Source organism: Mercenaria mercenaria, chromosome 1 (genome assembly GCF_021730395.1).
Source record: "Mercenaria mercenaria strain notata chromosome 1, MADL_Memer_1, whole genome shotgun sequence".
In the NCBI taxonomy this organism is placed as follows: Eukaryota; Metazoa; Mollusca; class Bivalvia; order Venerida; family Veneridae; genus Mercenaria; species Mercenaria mercenaria.
Genome location: NC_069361.1, coordinates 24,749,409 through 24,768,116, shown reverse-complemented (window position 1 = coordinate 24,768,116; position 18,708 = coordinate 24,749,409). Strand labels below are relative to the sequence as shown.

At 32.6% G+C, this 18,708-nt stretch overlaps 1 long non-coding RNA gene across 1 annotated transcript; it reads right to left on the bottom strand.

The window, feature by feature from the left end:
* Positions 1–13,470: 13,470 nt before the first annotated feature.
* On the bottom strand, positions 13,471–17,852 carry LOC123562697 (uncharacterized). Its single transcript, XR_008370830.1, has 5 exons — positions 17,718–17,852; positions 17,155–17,254; positions 16,628–16,726; positions 16,129–16,213; positions 13,471–15,494 (listed from the first exon to the last, which is right to left on the bottom strand). It is a non-coding gene; the product is annotated as an uncharacterized LOC123562697 (long non-coding RNA).
* Positions 17,853–18,708: the final 856 nt, after the last annotated feature.

Here is an 18,708-nt window from a genome sequence, read left to right as displayed (position 1 = left end):
TTTGTTTTGTTTAAGTTAAGGAAGGGTACCCCCCTCTTTAAAGGGAGGGGGGGGCAGGGGTTTTTTTTCCAAAAAAATTTTGAAATTTTGGTATTTTTAAACCTTGGGGGGCCGTTTGGGTCCTAAACTATGAAAAAAATTTATTATTTAAAAATATTTTGTGGAAACTTTGTTTGAGTATAGGTAACTTTTCAGAAAAACCCCTTTTGGGGGGGGGGGGGGGTGGGGGGGGGCTAAAACCTGGTCATGTTTAAAGGCCCGGGTTACAAAACATGTTTGTTACTAAATAGGCGAAATTCGGCACACGACGAGCGCAAAAAACCCCGCGAAAATCGTGTCACATGTCATATGTGTATCAAAAGTCATGCTTCGTGTGTATTGGGTGTTTCGAGAGCATGCATTTTAACCCACGATTCACGCATCGAATCTCGATTGCACGACCCTCTTTTCGAGAGCACGATTTCTTTCTCGAGTTCACAAACTTCTCATTCAAACCACACTAATCTTATCTCGGGGTTCGCAAACTAAAAATTTCCCGATTGCACGACATTTTATTTCGTTTGGGCTCGTGAAAAATGAAAAAAACAAATAAGGGTTGGGCTATACGTACAATCGTACTTTAAAAATTTTAAAACATTTTTTTTTAAAAAACAGTTGCCGAAAACCCAAACCTTTCTACACTATAACAAGAGAAAACCCAAAGAGCAAACCCCGGGAGCAATATACGCACGAAGGTATGGCCTTTTCCCCTTTAATGTGACCTTGCCCTTGAAGCGAGCCATCCAAAACATTCGCTTGCTACGTCGTCTCGAAGTGGTGAAAAATTTGTGCCAAATCTTTAAAACCCAATCAAGCAGTTAAAAAGTTACAAAAACCCCGGGAAATGAAACAAAGTAAATATGAGTTTTGGGAACCCCTAATGTGCCCTTGCCCTTGAAGCGAGCAACCCAAAAAAATTTGCGCTCGAAACGTTGCCTCAAAGTGGTGAATTTTTGTTTTCAATTTTTCTTCAAAACCCTTTCCCAGGAGCCCAAAAACCCTACGGGGCGGTTTCGAATTTGCTAACGGACGGGGGAAACAGACAAAGGCCCGGGGACCCCAAGGGGAGGGACACCGGGTCTAAAAAAGTCCTTTCGGCGTAAAAAAAGCAAGGGGCTTCTATCAAATTATATTCTAAACTACCCCAGCCGACCCCAAATCTGTTTCTTTTTCAGTAAAAGTGTTTAAAAAATTTTATTTTTTGTAAGGGGAAAATGTAAGATTTATGCCACCAAATTTATCAAACCCTTTAAAATGGGTTAAAAGGGACTTTCCCTTTTCGCAATTTGATGCACTTTGCAGAAAATATGAACTGCCCGTCTTTTTTTAAGCCATCCATTGAGAGTTTTTTAAAACTTACTTCGACGCGGACTCCCGGACTGGGGACTGCTTTATTTAAACAGTAGGGGTTTTCTCAAAATATTTAAAGGGTTCCGGGAAAAAAGATATTATGATATATATGTTTTTTTTTTACATTAATGAATTTCACTTTTTAAAAAAATTACATTGGGAAAAGGGCCACATTCCCCGATTGGGAAGATCTAAAAGGGGGTTTTCTTCTTAACTATCGGCCCTTTAAACTGCGTGAACAACTTTTGAAAAGGAAAACCGATACTTTGACTGTAGTCGGTAATAAAATTGTAAAGGTTATCAAAACTTACTTTTTTCCCTGTTTTAAACAAATTTAAAAATTTTTTATTTTTTTCTTAAAAGAAATTTAAATTTTTGGGGAATTTTTATATAAGCACAAAAGTGACAAAAAAGTATTGTCTCTGAAAGTTTTTTGGGAAGTGGGCGGGTACGGGAGTATGGGCCCCTTAGTTTTAAAATTTTTCTTTTTGGGCCCAGGATAAAACCCTTTACTTTTTTTTAAACTTTGGGAAATTAAAGAAATATTAAATTTTTAAAAATTTAAAAATTTTGTATGCTTGCATTTAAACTTTGTTTCTCTAAAAAGGGAAAAGGAAACATTACAAAAATATGAGCTTTTTTTTAAAATTGGTGAAAAAGAAAATTTTTGGGGACTACGGGTCAAAAAAAGTACCAGAATTTGGCTGATGTTTGATTACTTTGTTTGAAGTGATTCTAGGGGAAATATTTTCTGTTTTTAAAGGGTTGAAAAAACACTTTGCTTGGGCCCGGTTTTGTCGGTTGAAAATACTTCTGTGCACGCACTAATAATAGGTTTTTATTAAATAACTTTTAAAAAAGAATGGAATTGCAGGAATTTTACATTGGGTTATTTACTAAACTAAAATTTTTTAAAATATAAAACATTGGTTGTCATGAAAAACCTTTTGTTTTTACTTTGTGACGATGATAACATATCTCACATGGGGGAAATTTAAAAAACATCCCCAGGAAAACCCAAAAACCAAATTATACCAAATTTGACTACTTTGTGCGCCCACCCTTTAAACTATTCATGACGTTACGTTTTTCTCTTTTTTGAAAATTTTATACCCGTCTTTCAAGAAAGGTGATATTTTTTCAAAAATCTTATATGGAATTACACCCTTTTCTATTAAATTTTATCAGGAAGGGGCCCGAAAATTGTGTCCTTTTTTATTATTTAAAAGCTTTCATGACTCGGGAAAAGGGGGGTTTTTTCCCTATTTAAAATTTTGTTTTATTAATTACCCGAGTTGGGATTGAGCTTCAAGCCCCTGGAAAATCCCCAATAAAAATTTTATTTTGATTCTGGAATGCACGCAATTTTTGTGGGGGGGTATATTTCCATTTATTTAGTGCCCCAAGTCATACTGCTTGTGAAATTGACGTTTTGAGTATTGTGCAGTAAAAAAGAATTTTTCAGAATTGGGAAAAAACCCCAAATTCGCCATAGGGTTGCCGCAATGGGTAAAATTTTGAGAAATTAAAGGCGTATTTAAAAACAGCCCAAAGTTAGAAAACAAGAAGTAAAAAAGATCATATTTTTTAAAATGCTGAAAAGTTTTAGCAGTAACCCAAACCGTATTAGTAAAGTAGTTACAAAAGTATTACTGTTGTACTGTTGGAAAGTTTTTAACAGTAAAAAAAGTAAAAATGCTTTTAAATGTTGGGGAAGTTTAAAGGAAAAAACAGCAGTTGTTTTGCCTTTTCTATTATTGCAACCCAAAAACATTAAAACTGCGACGTGCAAAAAACTAATTTAAATAAATTAAATTTTAAATTTTGGAAAATAATTTTTGGGGTTCAGTTTCTGATGTATTTAAAAACCCCAAACGATGGACTTTATCAAGTTTTGGTTTCCCCATAAAAAACATCGACGGGGGCGGTTTTTACATGCCAGTGAGCAATTGCTTGTCCTACCTTTTAAATTTTTAAACCGGACCCTTTCTTACATTCCTTTTTTAAACAGTACCATTTTTTATTTGAAGGGATGTTCACGAAAATTTTTGAAGAATTCGGGCGGAAACCCGGAAACAGCCTGCCGGAAGTGCAGACAGACAAAACTTGATCCAAAACTTTCGCAAAAGAAGGCAGGTAGTTTAATGCATAATTACGACCTTTTAAAAGATCAAATTTCGGACATTTTTTTTGTCCCTAAAAAAGGGCCTTTTTACTGCTTTTTAAATTTGCAAGTTTGAGAAAAACACTTTTTATGTGCATCGACCCCGCAATATATTACTGGGGGGTTATTTTAGTAAATTGTACATATTGCATTGCCGGGCGGATTTTAATAGGGTTTGGGGGATTTTCAGCTGAACTTGCCCAAGCGGGCCCAAAATTTTTTTTAACAGGGCCCCTTTCCCCAAGCACCAACTCCTAATTTCCCAAAACTGACCTTTTGTTTTTTTTCTTAAATAAAGAGCTACTTTTACCAGAAAAACCCTGTTAATTTTAAAATTTTTCCTATCTGCATTGCTTCCTTGTTTGTTTGTGTGCGTGCCCTGCGTGGGGGGTGTTTTTAAGGGGGGGGGGGTGTGCTTGGACCGCCCCAAAAAATTTACCAAAGCAAAATTTGACTTACGGCACACGCAAGTCGGTTTGGGGAAAAAACACAAAACTTTTTTAATTTTTAAAAGATTAAACCCAAACCCAACCCCGGGGACTGTTTTTGGGTTTTTATCGTTGTTAAAAGCAACAAAACTTTTACTTTTTTTTAAAAATGGGTTTTGTTTAAAATGTTTTTCTTCTATCTATCAAAATTTGTTTTTGAAAAAAATCATTAATCAATTTTTTTTTAAAAATTCAAACTAGAACGTTTTCCTTATCAGTACCATTTTTTTTTTGTTTAGCCCTCCGGAAATTTTTTGCGATGGGGAAAACTGCAAACCCTTATTTCAGGTTATAATTTTGGTCATAATACGTAAAAAACCCTTTGTCCAGTCATCGGTCAGACCCCCGATAATTGGGCCGTTGATACAACTTAGGGCCCGGCGCCCAAAATTTTGTCTTTTCTTTTTAAATTTGCGGCGGAAGATTTATAGCCGTACAATGATGCGGGGCCCAAATAATTCTTAAAGGGCTAATTTTTTTCCCCTACCTTTGTCAGGTCAGGGTTTCATAAAATTTTTTCCCAGTAAAAAGTTTTAACCCGACGTCGGGGGTTTAATTTTTTCAAAGGGGGAAGGGCCCTCCCGTTGGCTTAAGGGTGGTTTGTTGGGTTTTACCCCGGTGCCCGCTCGTGTTTAAAAAATGCACCGAGGGGACTTGGGGTCTAGCTGAAAAGTCGCCATATGACCAAAAATTGGGTTTGTTTTTACATTTAATTGTTTATTGAAAACATACGGAAAAGGGAAATTTATTTTAAATTTTTAGTATTGAAAGCTATGTATTAGTGTACCAACTTAATAAAAATAGATTTTAAAAAAATATTTGAAAAACTATAAAGGAAAACCCCTTGTAACAAATAATAAAAAAGACACTAATATATTTTTTTTACACAACAAAAAAGGCAAAAAGGGTTAAATTTAAACCCTTTTATACAAGGGCCCCTTTTTTGGTTCTAAATTTGATTTCTTATGACATGAAATGAAGGAGCGGGGGAAGGTTGTAAAATAAAAAAAAAAGAAAGGAGTTTAAATACAAGCCGGTTTTAAAACAAATGTTTTGAAAGAAGTCCGAGCGTCGTTTTGAAAAATTTAAAATAAATAAAAAAATTATTCCGTTAAATTTTGAACAAAGACTTTTAATCAACTTTTTTTGTAAGTTTAAAAGGAAAACATCAACACTGCCACGGTGCGAAGGTAGTCAATTTGGGAATTGGGAAAGGCGGTTTTTTAATCCCCTGAGGCCCTCAGAATTGGAACTACCAAACGTTTTTCCGGGAAAAGAGGAAAATTTCAAATCTTTAAAAAAGATTTTCCCTTTGAAACATTGAATGCAACCAAGCCCAAATCTAAAAACACTGTTTGTTTTATCCAGTCACGAGCTGAGATATAATAAAATTTTGCAAAGCGATTTTGATTTTCCAGGATAAAAAGTAGCCATTGAGTTTTAGAAAAATGTAAAATTTGTGGGAAACCCAAATCTATTACTGTTGCCCTTAAAGTTTGATTATATACATAATACCCCAAATGCTGTTTTTAAATTTAACGGAAGAAACTCGGTCGTTTTCCCTCCCTAAAATCTTCTTGCTTGCCCCTTCCGTGTCAAAAATCATCAAAAAAGGAGTTTCGAAATTTCCTTATAAAGATCAGGGAAAAAATGAAATATGAAACTAATAGTAATTTTGAAGTGGTTTTTCTGTTTTTTTTGCTTCTGATGCAAATAAAAAGTAAATTCATGGAATCTGTCTTTAAATAATTTATTTTTTTATGCCAAAAACTCAAGTTGGTTTTCACAAAAAAAAGCAAAACCCCGGGAGCATTTAAATCACAAACTTTTTGCAGTAACGGGAAAATTATTTTCCATTCTAAAATGAACTTTGGGCAAAAAAAAAAGCCTTGAAAAGTTTTGAAATAAAATTATTTTCTTTTGGTTATCTAAAGGGAAAAATAATAAACTTTCGCCTTTAAAAAAAAAAGGGCAAATGCATCCCTTTTTTTTTGTTATGTTTCGGCCCGGCTGTTGGTCCCGGGCCCCTGGTAGTTTTTTTCCCTAATATCATGCAGATCACAACTGGGACTTCCCCTTTTCCCCCAGAAAATGATAATTTTTTTTTCCAAAAGGGACTCGAGAATTGTTTTAAGGGGGAAAGGCGGAAAAAATTTTTTTAAAAACAAGTAAAGGGAAATTTTTATTCAAAATTTTTTTTTATGATGCAATTGTTATTATAAAAAAGACATAAATTTTCAACATACCTCTTTTAAAACCCAAAAATGTTTTTCCCCCGCAAAATTTTTTTTTTTAAAAACAAAAATTAAACACGTTTTTATCCGGGTTTTTTTTTATTATTCCCTGAAGAAGGCATTGTAGCCGAAACGTTTGGGAAAAATTTGTAAATAGTAAAAATGCGTGTTTGGATTTAAACTACGTTTTTTGATTTTAACGAATTTTTTATTTTTTTAAATGAACCCGTTTTTTCCTTTTTTAAAAATTATATGTACCTGGGAAAACCCGGGTCGGTTTTTTTTCCGTTTTCGCATTTGCTGTTGGCATGTATCAAATGTATAAGGGCCCGGGAAGCGAGCCTGCGGGTTTACAATTCCCCCCCGTTTAGAACCTGACAATCATAAACATTTCGTTTCTGCTAATACCTGGGGGAAATGGGAAAAAGAAAAATTTTTTTTAACTGTTTGCGTTTCCCCTTCCTTTACAAAGGGGTAGAAAGTAATTGTTTGTTTTGGGAAATAATTAACCCCTTTTTAAACCTTTTTAAACCCCTTTGGGCCGAACCGACCAATTTCCGGGGCCCAAATTTTAAAAACCACAGGTTTTAAAACCCCTTTAAAAAAACCAACTAAAAAGTTTTAAAGTTAAATTTAAATACATATGATATAGATGAGTTTACAAACTAAATATATTGTTTGAAAGAAAGAAGATTTACTGATAATATAAACCCCCATTATGTTATAACAAAAAATGGGAGAAAAATGATAAAAGCTACCTGTTCATCTTGTGGAAAGATGAAATCAAGTTTGTTAAAAGTACAGGGGGTAATTTAGATATTCACAAAGCAATGTTACCTTTATTACCTAAGAAAGGTTTAACACTTCCAGGATATAATTATTGTGGGCCAGGAAATCCCCTAGATAATGGACCCCCTGTCAATGAACTGGATGCAGTATGTATGGACCATGATTTATGCTATGACAGTGATGTAAAAAAGGGTACATGTGATAAGCAAATGCTTTCCAATTAAATAAAACTAAATCAAAAACATTGGAGAAAAGATTGCAAAACATTTAGTTGTGAAACCTATAATTAAAACGAAATACACACTTGGTCTCGGACAAAAACAAAAGTCAAAAAACGGGAAAAGGGGGTAGAGTATACCCCCGAATCACATGGAGCGATGAATTAGCAGAAGAATTACACAAACCAATTAAAAGAAAATTTAGGAAACGAAGAGTGATAGTTAATGATATTGATGATACTTGGTCAGCTGATTTAGTCGACATGCAAGCTTTTTCAAAATATAATAAAGGAGTAAAGTACTTGTTAACCGCTATTGATATATTTAGTAAATATGCTTGGGTTATTCCATTAAAGAATAAAACTGGAGAATCTGTTACTGAAGCATTTGAAAAAATAATTTTAGAAGGACGATTACCAGTAAATTTATGGGTAGATGAAGGAAAAGAATTTTATAATAAAAAGTTTGAATCATTTTTGAATAAAAATAAAATTAATATGTATCATACATTTAATGAAGGAAAGGCTGTAGTAATAGAAAGATTTAATAGAAGTTTAAAAAGAATAATGTGGAAATATTTTACAGCAAATAATACTTATACTTATTTAGATAATTTGCAGGATATGGTCGATTAAATATAACAAAACAAAACATTCTAGTATAAAAATGACACCAACCGAAGCCAGTAAAAACTTAAATAAAGGTACTGTTTACTTTAATTTATATGGTGATTTAAAGATATCAAAGAGCAAAGCAAAATTTAAAATTGGTGATCGAGTTCGTTTAAGCAAACTTAAAGACATTTTGAAAAAGGATATACACCAAATTGGACAGAGGAAATATTTATAATTTATAAAATTAATAATACAAATCCCAGAACATACACTATTAAAGATTTAAATGATGAAATAATTCAAGGTTTCATTTTATGAACAAGAACTTTTACCTACTACACAGAAGTTTTTTAGAATAGAAAAAGTTATTAGACGAGACTATAAGAAAAAACAAGCTTTAGTAAAATGGAAAGGTTATAGTGAAAAATTTAATAGTTGGGTACCATTTAGCGATCTTGAACAAATTTAATTTAGAAATAAAAAGTTTAATTATATAAATGAGCAATAAAAGTCTAATTTCTAATAATAATGGAATAGAAACAATAGATCAATTAATTATTCACTTAACTAAACTAGCTGCTGCTTACAGAAAAAGTTATAAATTTTGTGGGAGAGTAAGTACTGGGTTATATATACAGCAGGTGTCTTTGGTTGCTCAGCTGCATTAGCACTTGTTCAGCTATTCCTGTATTTGTAGCAGTTGCTGGTGCTGTTCATCAGTAATTACCATATTTACTAACAGACTAAAACTGGACGATAAGAAATTTATTTTAAAAACACATCATCACAAAATAAAACAACTTATAACAAAAGCACGGATTGGAAAAGTAAATAAAGAAGATCCAAATAAAGTTATTCAGGATATTTTTACAATACTAATAGAAATGCAGAAGAATGAAATTTGGAGAAACTGTTAGCGAACAGCATGGATCCTGACCAGACTGCGCGGATGCGCAGGCTGGTCTGGATCCATGCTGGTCGCAAACCCACTATGTTGGTTTTCTCATGGCACGGCTCAAATGTATCTGTTTATTTTCAGTTGATACTCTTAATGAGAAGTGTTCCACACTATTTCGCATAAGAAAAATTCTTTTTCAGGGCATGTCAATCATGAAAATAAATCAAATGGTGATATTTAACGACACGATATAATGAACTACTAATGGATAAGATATTTCAGCTTGTCTGATACTTGTTGAGCAGTCAGAGATTTTCCAAAATATAAATAAAGCATTCAAATTGACAAATTATTCAAAGAAAAATTTCCCTTTAAACTGAAAGAAAACGCATTTATGGTTTCCTATTTTCACAGTGCGGCAAATGGCAACATCTGAACAACTTCTGATGTACTAGCAGAACCTTAAACAAGAGCTGTTGGAGCAACGCTCTGCTATTCAACAGCCTTGTCAATTGAATGAAGACAAAAGTTGAAAAAGGGGCATAATCTTGTAAAAATGCAAAACAGGGCTATGGAACCTGCACAGTGCATATCAGTTTATGACAGTGGACAAGTGTGTGAAGTTTCAATCCATTCCCATTAGTGACTACTGAGATACCAGCTTACATACAAAACCTTAACCAAAAATTTCTACGTCGAAAAAGGGGCATAATTTTGTAAAAATGCAAAGTAGAGTTATGGGACCTGTGCAATACATGTCAGATCATGACAGTGAACAAGTATGTGCAGTTCCAATCCATTCCCATTAGTGGATACTGAGATCTCTACCAGCTTACATACAAAACCTTAACAAAAAATTTCTAAGATGAAAAAGGGGCATAATTTTGTAAAAAAAAACAAACCTGTGCAATGTAAGTCAGTTGATCACAGTGAACAAGTGTGTGAAGTTTCAATCCATTCTCACAAGCGGTTACTGAGATACCAGCTTACATACAAAAACTTAACCAAATGGGGACGCCGACGCACGTGCGGGTCCAATAGCTCTACTATTCTTTGAATAGTCAAACTAAAAAGTAAGTTTCTGCTGAAAATTTACACGTGTAATTTTGGATCTTTTAAATGAGTATTCAGAGTAACAGATATGTTTTCAGAGCGAGTTGGGTATTATCCCATCAGTTTAGTTTGAATTGGGTATTGCCTACACTGAAATGGTTATTTTAAAAACCCCATGTCTGCAGTTTAGTGGGAGCATATTAAAATTTTCATCATGGATGAAACTGTAGGACAAAGAAATGTATAGAATAAAAGCTGTTTGATCACTATGTGTTTTCATTTAAACTATTCACATGGGTTTTACATAGTTTTTGAACAGCGATGGATACTTGCTTGTCCATCCGTTTAAAGTTTTTTTTTTAATTAACACGATTGTTGGGACGCTAATTTTTTTATCAATATTCTTATTAACTGCAAAAAGACCTAATACATGGAACAACCCGATATAATGTCATTTAAAATACTTTTTACAGCCTGTTCCAGAACCGAGACCGACTTACTACAATCAAAGCAGTATAAAATACACAGAATGGCAACAGGAGATAATCTCACGTAAGCTTGTGTCACCACGTTATCTTATTAAAGCGTCTGCTGACTTGATCACTCATGATCAAATCAACAGACGCCACTGGCTATAAGGCCGGCACGCAATAAACCAAATCGGGTCCAGTTTTCAGATGACAACAGTTTCTGTTGGTTTCTCAGACTTCCAATCATAAATTCATTCCTTCCCCGTGTCATTATAAACAAATGATCTGATAGGTTTTTCATGACACAAATTTTTATCCTTCAGCTGTCTGTTTCATACACCAGTAAAATGAGATCTCATTCAGTTCCCATGTGATGATGGTGAGATTTGCTCTATAGTCTATATGCCTTTCAAGTTGCCGATCTATTTATTTTTATAGCTCTTTGCTACAATGGAATAGTTAGTAATTACATCTTTTTGCTTTAAATCTTAATGAAATTTCTTTCTGCCACAGGACATACAGAAACTTTATTTTAGTGCACTATCAACTGTCTGACACTACAAGCAGCCATTGTTAAATTCTGAGAAGTGGCTATTCGTAGGGCTCTCCCATAGAATAGTGAAATAGCCGACAGCATCTATTTGTATGGCAGTTTTGTGTCACATATTGTACTGAATTTATTCGGCTGATATAATTTCACCCAATTTCTTTACTTTTCCGGTAGGGAAATCCAGAGAAGACAGATAAAACAGGAAGTGATTTCCCCTACTATAACGCATTTTATTATTTTCATTTGTTACATCACATTGTCCAAGTGTTTTCAACAAAATCAGTTACAGAATTATAGATCTATGTTTCATGTATATACGTGCAATTTTTCACAACAGTACAAATCTCTTACTAAACTTACCTTTCCCTGTTGTGTGCATACACAATATGATAGCATAATCTATCATATAAATATAATACCATAATCTAGTAAGGACCCAAATATTAAATTAGTCATAGGAATCTAAACATATTCATTGAAAGGCAGTGGCTACGATTACGGTACCGTAATCCTAGCCTCCGAGTCTAGGATTACGGAAGTTCATTATTCCTAGACACGCCTATAAGGATAGGCTAGGATTACGGAAGTACTTAATTAAGAGGCATCAAATGTATGTTAGGACATGCATCAATGTTATTGTAAACTTACTTATTTCACTTAAAATAGCGTGTTTTGTTTTCATACCTGTCCTACTATTTCATGTTATCGATCAGCCATTTCGGGTTAGTATTATCTTAAAGAAACAGGCGAAATCAACACCTGTATACATATGTTTTTCTTTCCAAAACCACACTAAATATTCATTACTTAAAATTTTATTACTTGATTTTTCTGCGCATACAGAATCGGGCGAAATCAACACCCATATACGTTTTTGTATTTCGTTTTCGCTATTTTAAGTAAAAAAAAGTAAGTTTACAACATCATTTATGCATGTCTTAACATATATTTGATGCCTCAATCCTAGCCTATCCTTATAGGTGTGTCTAGGAATACGGAACTTCCGTAATCCTAGAATCGGAGGCTAGGATTACGGTACCGTAATCGTAGCCACTGCCTTATTGAAAAGAATACCAAGCCCTTTAATTTATTTTCATACTTGACGTTTGTCACACATCAGCTTGATATGTCTGCATCAATTCTGACCTAAAATTTTATTTGAAACATGATGACCAAATGTGATTTTTATGTTATTTCCGAAATCGGTTGAAAATATATCAGTTGAATGACTTCAGTACAATGTATTGTAATACAAAACTGCCGTACTAATAACCACCTGCGGGCTATTTCACTATTCGTACGGGACAGCCGTACAAATAGCCTGCGATTGCCATTAGTTGCCACTTACATAATTAGTATACTCAATTTTAAAAATGCACCTTTAATGTAAGACAATCATTTTATTTTTACAACTAAAATTCTTCGAGTACTTAAGTTGTGATATGCATGCATCGGAATGATGCGGATATCACTTAAAACTTTACTAATGGTCAGAGACCACCAATTCAAAAAAGTACAGGGAACTTACTGGGAATGAGGTAAGTGTATACCTGGGAATAAGGTAACGTCTGTGCAATCTGATTGGTCAGTCATGTAAACAAACCCAGGAAGTGATTATTTTTTCAAAATTGATATTTTTTCACTGCATTAACAGTATTTTATTATACATTTTGACAAAATTTGCTACATTTTATGTGTATTAAAAAAAAGTTTTATCAAACGAATTTCTCCCGCCATGTCAATGATGTAAACCGGGGGTCATCTCGTTCACACAAAAATTACTTAAATAAAGTATCACTATTCATAATTATGTTTTTAGTCCGATATTCTGGTAGAACTAAGATAGTTCTTGAAAAACTTGTAATTAGATATACATGTTTCAATGTATGGAAGGCCGTACACGCCATAATGTTACAATTGATCAGGTCGGCGTGACATCACATCCGGAGCAATCGATTATGCAAATTACCTTGGAGGTGAAAGCAGGACCTCGCAATTCGTAGCGAATTAACTAGCGGTGTGGGTTGTGATGTTTTAATTCTCAAAAGAAACAAATCAAGAGTCATCTTTTTAATCATCTGCAGTCCTTACGCTATGGTACAATCTATATATTTTTCAAAAAAAGTAGGGTTTTTGTGATAACTGATTTTGTGGCATTTTAAAACGGTCTGGAAAGTGACAGATTATGTATTGTCTACTCTTCGGCGCTACGGATCAGATATAATTAAAACAAGTTCCCAAGCTTATTCAACATTTTCTCAGTTTGCTATATATATATTAATCTAAACTAAATATCTAGGCATTGTACCTAATTTAAAGAATATTTAAAAAATGGAATAAAAAAGTAAATATTGTCATATATGATGTCATTGCATGATACAACAACTTTTATTTTCAATGTTCTGTCATCAGTAATGGAATAATGTTCAAAAGATGATCAACAACAGATAGTCCTACCTGTGTAAAGGAAAGGTAACTGTGTAACTAAATATTGGTTACTTAAGACAGTACTAGTTATCTCCCTTATCAATTTGCATATAAAGTGTCAGAATTGACCCTAAATTGACCTATGGTCTGTTTCATGTAGCAATCAAAGAAAACACTGATGTTCTTAAATATTTATTTAATTCTGTTTATATGAAATATAATGATTTATATAATGTTTTATGAAAATAGTACAGGTATGTTAATGAAAGTGATAAGTATGTGGTATTGCACTTTGTTGACAGTAAAAAATATGAATTATACAAAAATGGAATTTTCATGAGATAAAGAACATAGCCACAATTGATTAAAAACATAAGATCATCAAAAATAAGCCAACCAATTTCTAGAAAAAGGCAATTTCATAGTAACAGAGAAAATCAAAAAGTACTGGAAAAGAGGTCACATGTTGCCTTATAGTACTACTTCTTACTGTTTGAATAATGCCAGTTCAAATCAAAATACAACATATTTGGAAACTTTTATGAAAGTTTTATGGAGGCTGCTGAAGACCAGTAGCCTGTAATGTGATATAAAATTTGAAATACAAAACGTTTGACTAGTACGTTTGACTAGTACACTGTAGTGTTTCTAAAGTAACCGTGCCACTATCCAAGTTGACAGGGAACTTAAGGAAATTAACCTGCAAAGTTTCATGAAGACTTATCAATAATATATTGTCCAGACAAACAAATCAGGACAGGCACAGGCACACCATTTGGACAACTAAGTCTTCATTTCCGTAAACTGGCACAACAAAAAGTAATGACAATTTAAAATACTGAAAACATACTCATGACAAGTACAAAAGGGCCAACATGTCTGAGTCATAGAACTTTCTGATCTTATGATGCTTAATGAGGTAACATGTTACACAAAATATTGCTATGGTAAGAAAAGGGCAATAATTATGAAAAAAGCCAAATGTAGTTATGGAGCTATAGATAGTGCATTTAATGTCAAATTATTACAGTTTGCAATTGTAAGATGTTTGTTACATTTTTCATTAACAAAGTGAAAGGTGCTTTAGGTATTTTTATGACAAAACATGTCTCCCATCTATGTATACCTTTAGCTGTGGCGGCTATTTTGTGCAGCAAAATGGAAAGTGTTGGTGATATGCAAAAATATACTTGGTACTGATCACTCCTGTGAAGTTTTATCAAAATCTGTTAAGTAGTTTTAACCTGTGAAAGCCGACAAGATTTTTCTATTTTTAGCTATGGCTGCAATTTAGTGCATCAAAACGAAACATGCAAGCAATATGCACAACACTATGCTTGGTACTGATCAGTCCTGTGAAGTTTCATCAAAATCTGGCCAGCAGCTTGTCCTCTTAAAGCCAGACAGGCTTAATGCGGATAGACGAGAAGGCATAATTAATACCTCTCCCCACCTTTAGATGAGACATAATTCCGAGATAAAACCTTATATACAACACTTTACAAAATCAGGATGCTAAAAAATGGATGTGCAATGCCTCTACCTATTCTTCAGTGAAATGAAAAAGGACAAAACACAAGTAATATGGAGGAGTTATGGGCCATGACACGTACGATAAACAAATGTTTTAAGACTGAAGAAAATGTATTGATTAGTTCAAAAATTTACATTAGTGTTTTAGTTCAATATAAACTTTGTCATACTAAAATAATATTGCAGTTATAATGACCAATCACTTTTTAGATTTATGAAAGAAAAAAAAAACAATTTATGCCAACCTTAAACTTACAACTTTAAAAGCGAAAATTATCAAACATTTTACTGTGGTATTGCATGAAATTAAATTTTGTCACCATACAAATAATTGATGATTTTAATAATACTGATCACTATGGTCTTATGTTTGATTTGTGAACATACTGTGCTATAAACTGAGACAAAACAGTACTGATACACTACAAGACACAGTATTTTGAAAATTATAACAGTGTAATGTTTACATATTCTCAAAGTTTCTGAATCACATTTACATGCACGGCTGGAGAGGACTTGCTGCTCTCTACATGCGTGTCCTACAATTATTAGCAAATATGTAACAAAGTTGATTCAGAAGGCTCCTCTATACTAAACTGTGCAAGCTGCAGACACTGATCTTGAACAATAGCTGAACGGTGACACTGAAGATTTCACAGGTATATATCTGAAGAAAGAAATGCATATTGTAGTTACTCTGTATTCGAGGTGTCTGCAGCTCTTTAATATTCAAAATATGTATATTTCTGAATATAAGGTAGAATAAAAGTGTTACTAGATTAATAAAACTTCAACATATCTTATGCATAAGACCCATTTTAGTACAATATATGAAGAGGCCAATAGTGACCCTAAGTCACTCACTTGACCTTACTATTTGACCTAAAATATATGTATGACACTTTTTTATTTTGGAATATTATGATGGCAGGCTATATTTTATTCTATATTTTAAATACTTTGAAAAAAACACACCTTTTACTTGACATTTCATAATTTATATCTTACATTCACCTTTTTAAGCTTATAACAATAGAATTGTGTTTACCTTTTTAATTAATTTCAGGAGAAAAATGTAAGATATTTGGAAAGTTACATTCATAAGTCTGTAATTATTTGGTACTGTATAATTTCTTTTTGTTTTGGTACTGTATAATTTCTTTTTGTAAGTGTAAAGTTTATATATCATACTTGACCCTTGGTCTCATGTGAAATAAACTTTACACAAGCCTCTAGAAGTGATATATACCAAATCAATAACTGAATTACATTGTAACTCTTTGAATATTGTAAACAATTACCTGAAGGTATCAATATCTGTGTTTAATTAAGTCATACAGATCAACACTGGCATTCTCATCATATGAATCCACAGAACATTTTACACTGAAATAAAGAAACAGCTTCCTACATATTTTGTACTTCAATTACTGAAATTTACAGATTTTACATTAAATTAGGACTCTAATCCATTGAAAACATCAAGTGACAGATATCAAAAAAACATTGCATTAAAAAGATATTTAAACAAAATGGTTAATGCTATAGTGTATTTAAAAGCTTTGAAACATGGTTAGTGGCTGACAATAGTAGTTCTTTTATCTCTGTATCATATGAAAGGCTAAGAGATAAGAAGTCTGAATAGATATCTTTACCTAAGTCAAAATTTCTCGATTCAAAATGATTGGCTGTACCATCCTTCATGAAACTTCATAAAATCATTTTAATGACATAAAATTTACAATGTGTATCTGTTAAATGTTTAGGGGAATTTAATTTTAATAACTGGCATTTTATTACCCTTGACATGTTCAACTTGTTAAAGAGTATCATTTGTACATCATTGTACCATCAGACCATCTTTCACTTCTGTCAGCCTTACTAGACATGTTGGACCCTCTGAAATATATAAATGATAAAATCTGTGAACAGTTAACAATCATCATGTAAAAACCATAACACCATCTTTATAAAATCACCTTAACACCTTGATCTTAAAAAATATTATTATTTCAAATTATTATTGTCCATTAACATATAATGTATCCCATCCATAATCATTACATGACTCCTTATATAATTTACCAGTTCATAGTTTGGAATGGCTTCCAGTCTAAATCCAGAAGTTGAAGAAAAACAAATTATGAAAGTTTATTTATGGTGTCATTTAAAAGAATGACCTGCCTGTTAATTGTCAACTGTTTGCTCTTTTTAATATTGATAGGCAATTGCATTTTATCAAATGTTGTCTAATATATATATATATCAACTGTCAATGTATGAGATACCCTTCCATCCTGTATAAATTGCCTTTAAAAAGAAATTACATAGAAGTATTATCCCACTGTTTTGACTGCCCCTGCTCTATTTAACTTTTCAAGCTTCTGCAGCCACTTTAATGTGTCATCTGTTCACTTGTACTTCTTTCTGAAATGAGGTAATTATAATATAATATTTCAAAAACTTATAATAAATATATTATATTATTCTTTTCCTACAATTTGCAACAGTTTATTTTGAAAATTCATTTTATCTCAATTACATTCTGTTCTGACTACAGCTAAAATACATAGAACAGACTTTAAGCTAATATCAGGTCAAAGGTCACTCTAAAAGGAAAAATCGGTAAACTTAGGCCCAGTTAATAACAGATGCTTTAAATAAGCTGTCACTTCACACAATAATTTGCCATAGGATTATGTATCTACAAACAAAAAACAAGAAAAAACAAATTAATAGAAAGAACATTTTTGGGCAATTTAAAAAGCGACAATGAAAGTGAAAGTAGAAAGTCAATATATTCTTATCGACTTTTCTTTCATAATTTCCATTTAAAGCGTAACAGTTTACTTTCATACTGTATTGAATAATCCATAAACATTATACTTACCGTTTAAATGCATGAAAAATCCTCATGGTACCCGTAAACTTATAATTTGTTGATAACCTCTCAGTTTTCGGCCGTTTTTACGTGAAAATACGAAACCGGTGTTGACATAAATGCTCTACTTCCGGCGGTATTCGATTGTGTAAATCGGCTCTAGTACTATGCCTAAAATATCTGAGAACAAAACATTTTTTTTATTCAACTTCTTTGCTTGAAATCGTAGCAGTTGTTTCTTTCATCTCTTTCAAGTGTCTTGATTTTTTTTTTCTTTTTAAGAAAGAACAGATCAAATAAATAGTAAATTAATTTTCTGATATTTTTATGTCATTTTTAAATAAGCTGATTTTCTAAATGTTTTAATGCTCTGAAATAATGATATTGTTGCCATTTTCTGAAATGTACTTTGTGCGATATATTTTATTTAGTTTAATGTAAAATGCTATAATGTCGAAGTACATTAAGTATGAAAGTCATTTAAATAAAGTTGAAAACTTATACTTTATTCTATATGTAATCTTATTGCAGACATTTTTTTTTTTTGAAGAAATGTCCTTCCAGCCAAAAAATAGTTTGGTGAATTAATTTTAAAGTTTCAAATGAACTAAATGTTCGGGCATGTGTATTGGTTAAAGTTTTTTTTATGTAGTAGCTCTATTAATCCCTTTGTCAATTGACACGCAAATAACAATAATGTGCATCTTCCAAATATCATAAGACCCTGAAGGCATACATCAAACGGATAAGACAGGAAATTACCATAAGGCCCCGAAGGGGTACATCAGAGGGATAAAACAAACAGGAAATCAATCTATTAAAAAGTGATAGTCATTAGGAACTGGTCCAAACTGATTTTCATCAATATACCACATACTGATTGGTTTCCATAGTGATTTATGACTGGAATGAATGCTTTAATTTTGTGGTATGTGGAAGCAGTCAATTGTGACAGTCTAACAATTAACAAAAAAAAAATGGATATTGAAAACTACAAGAT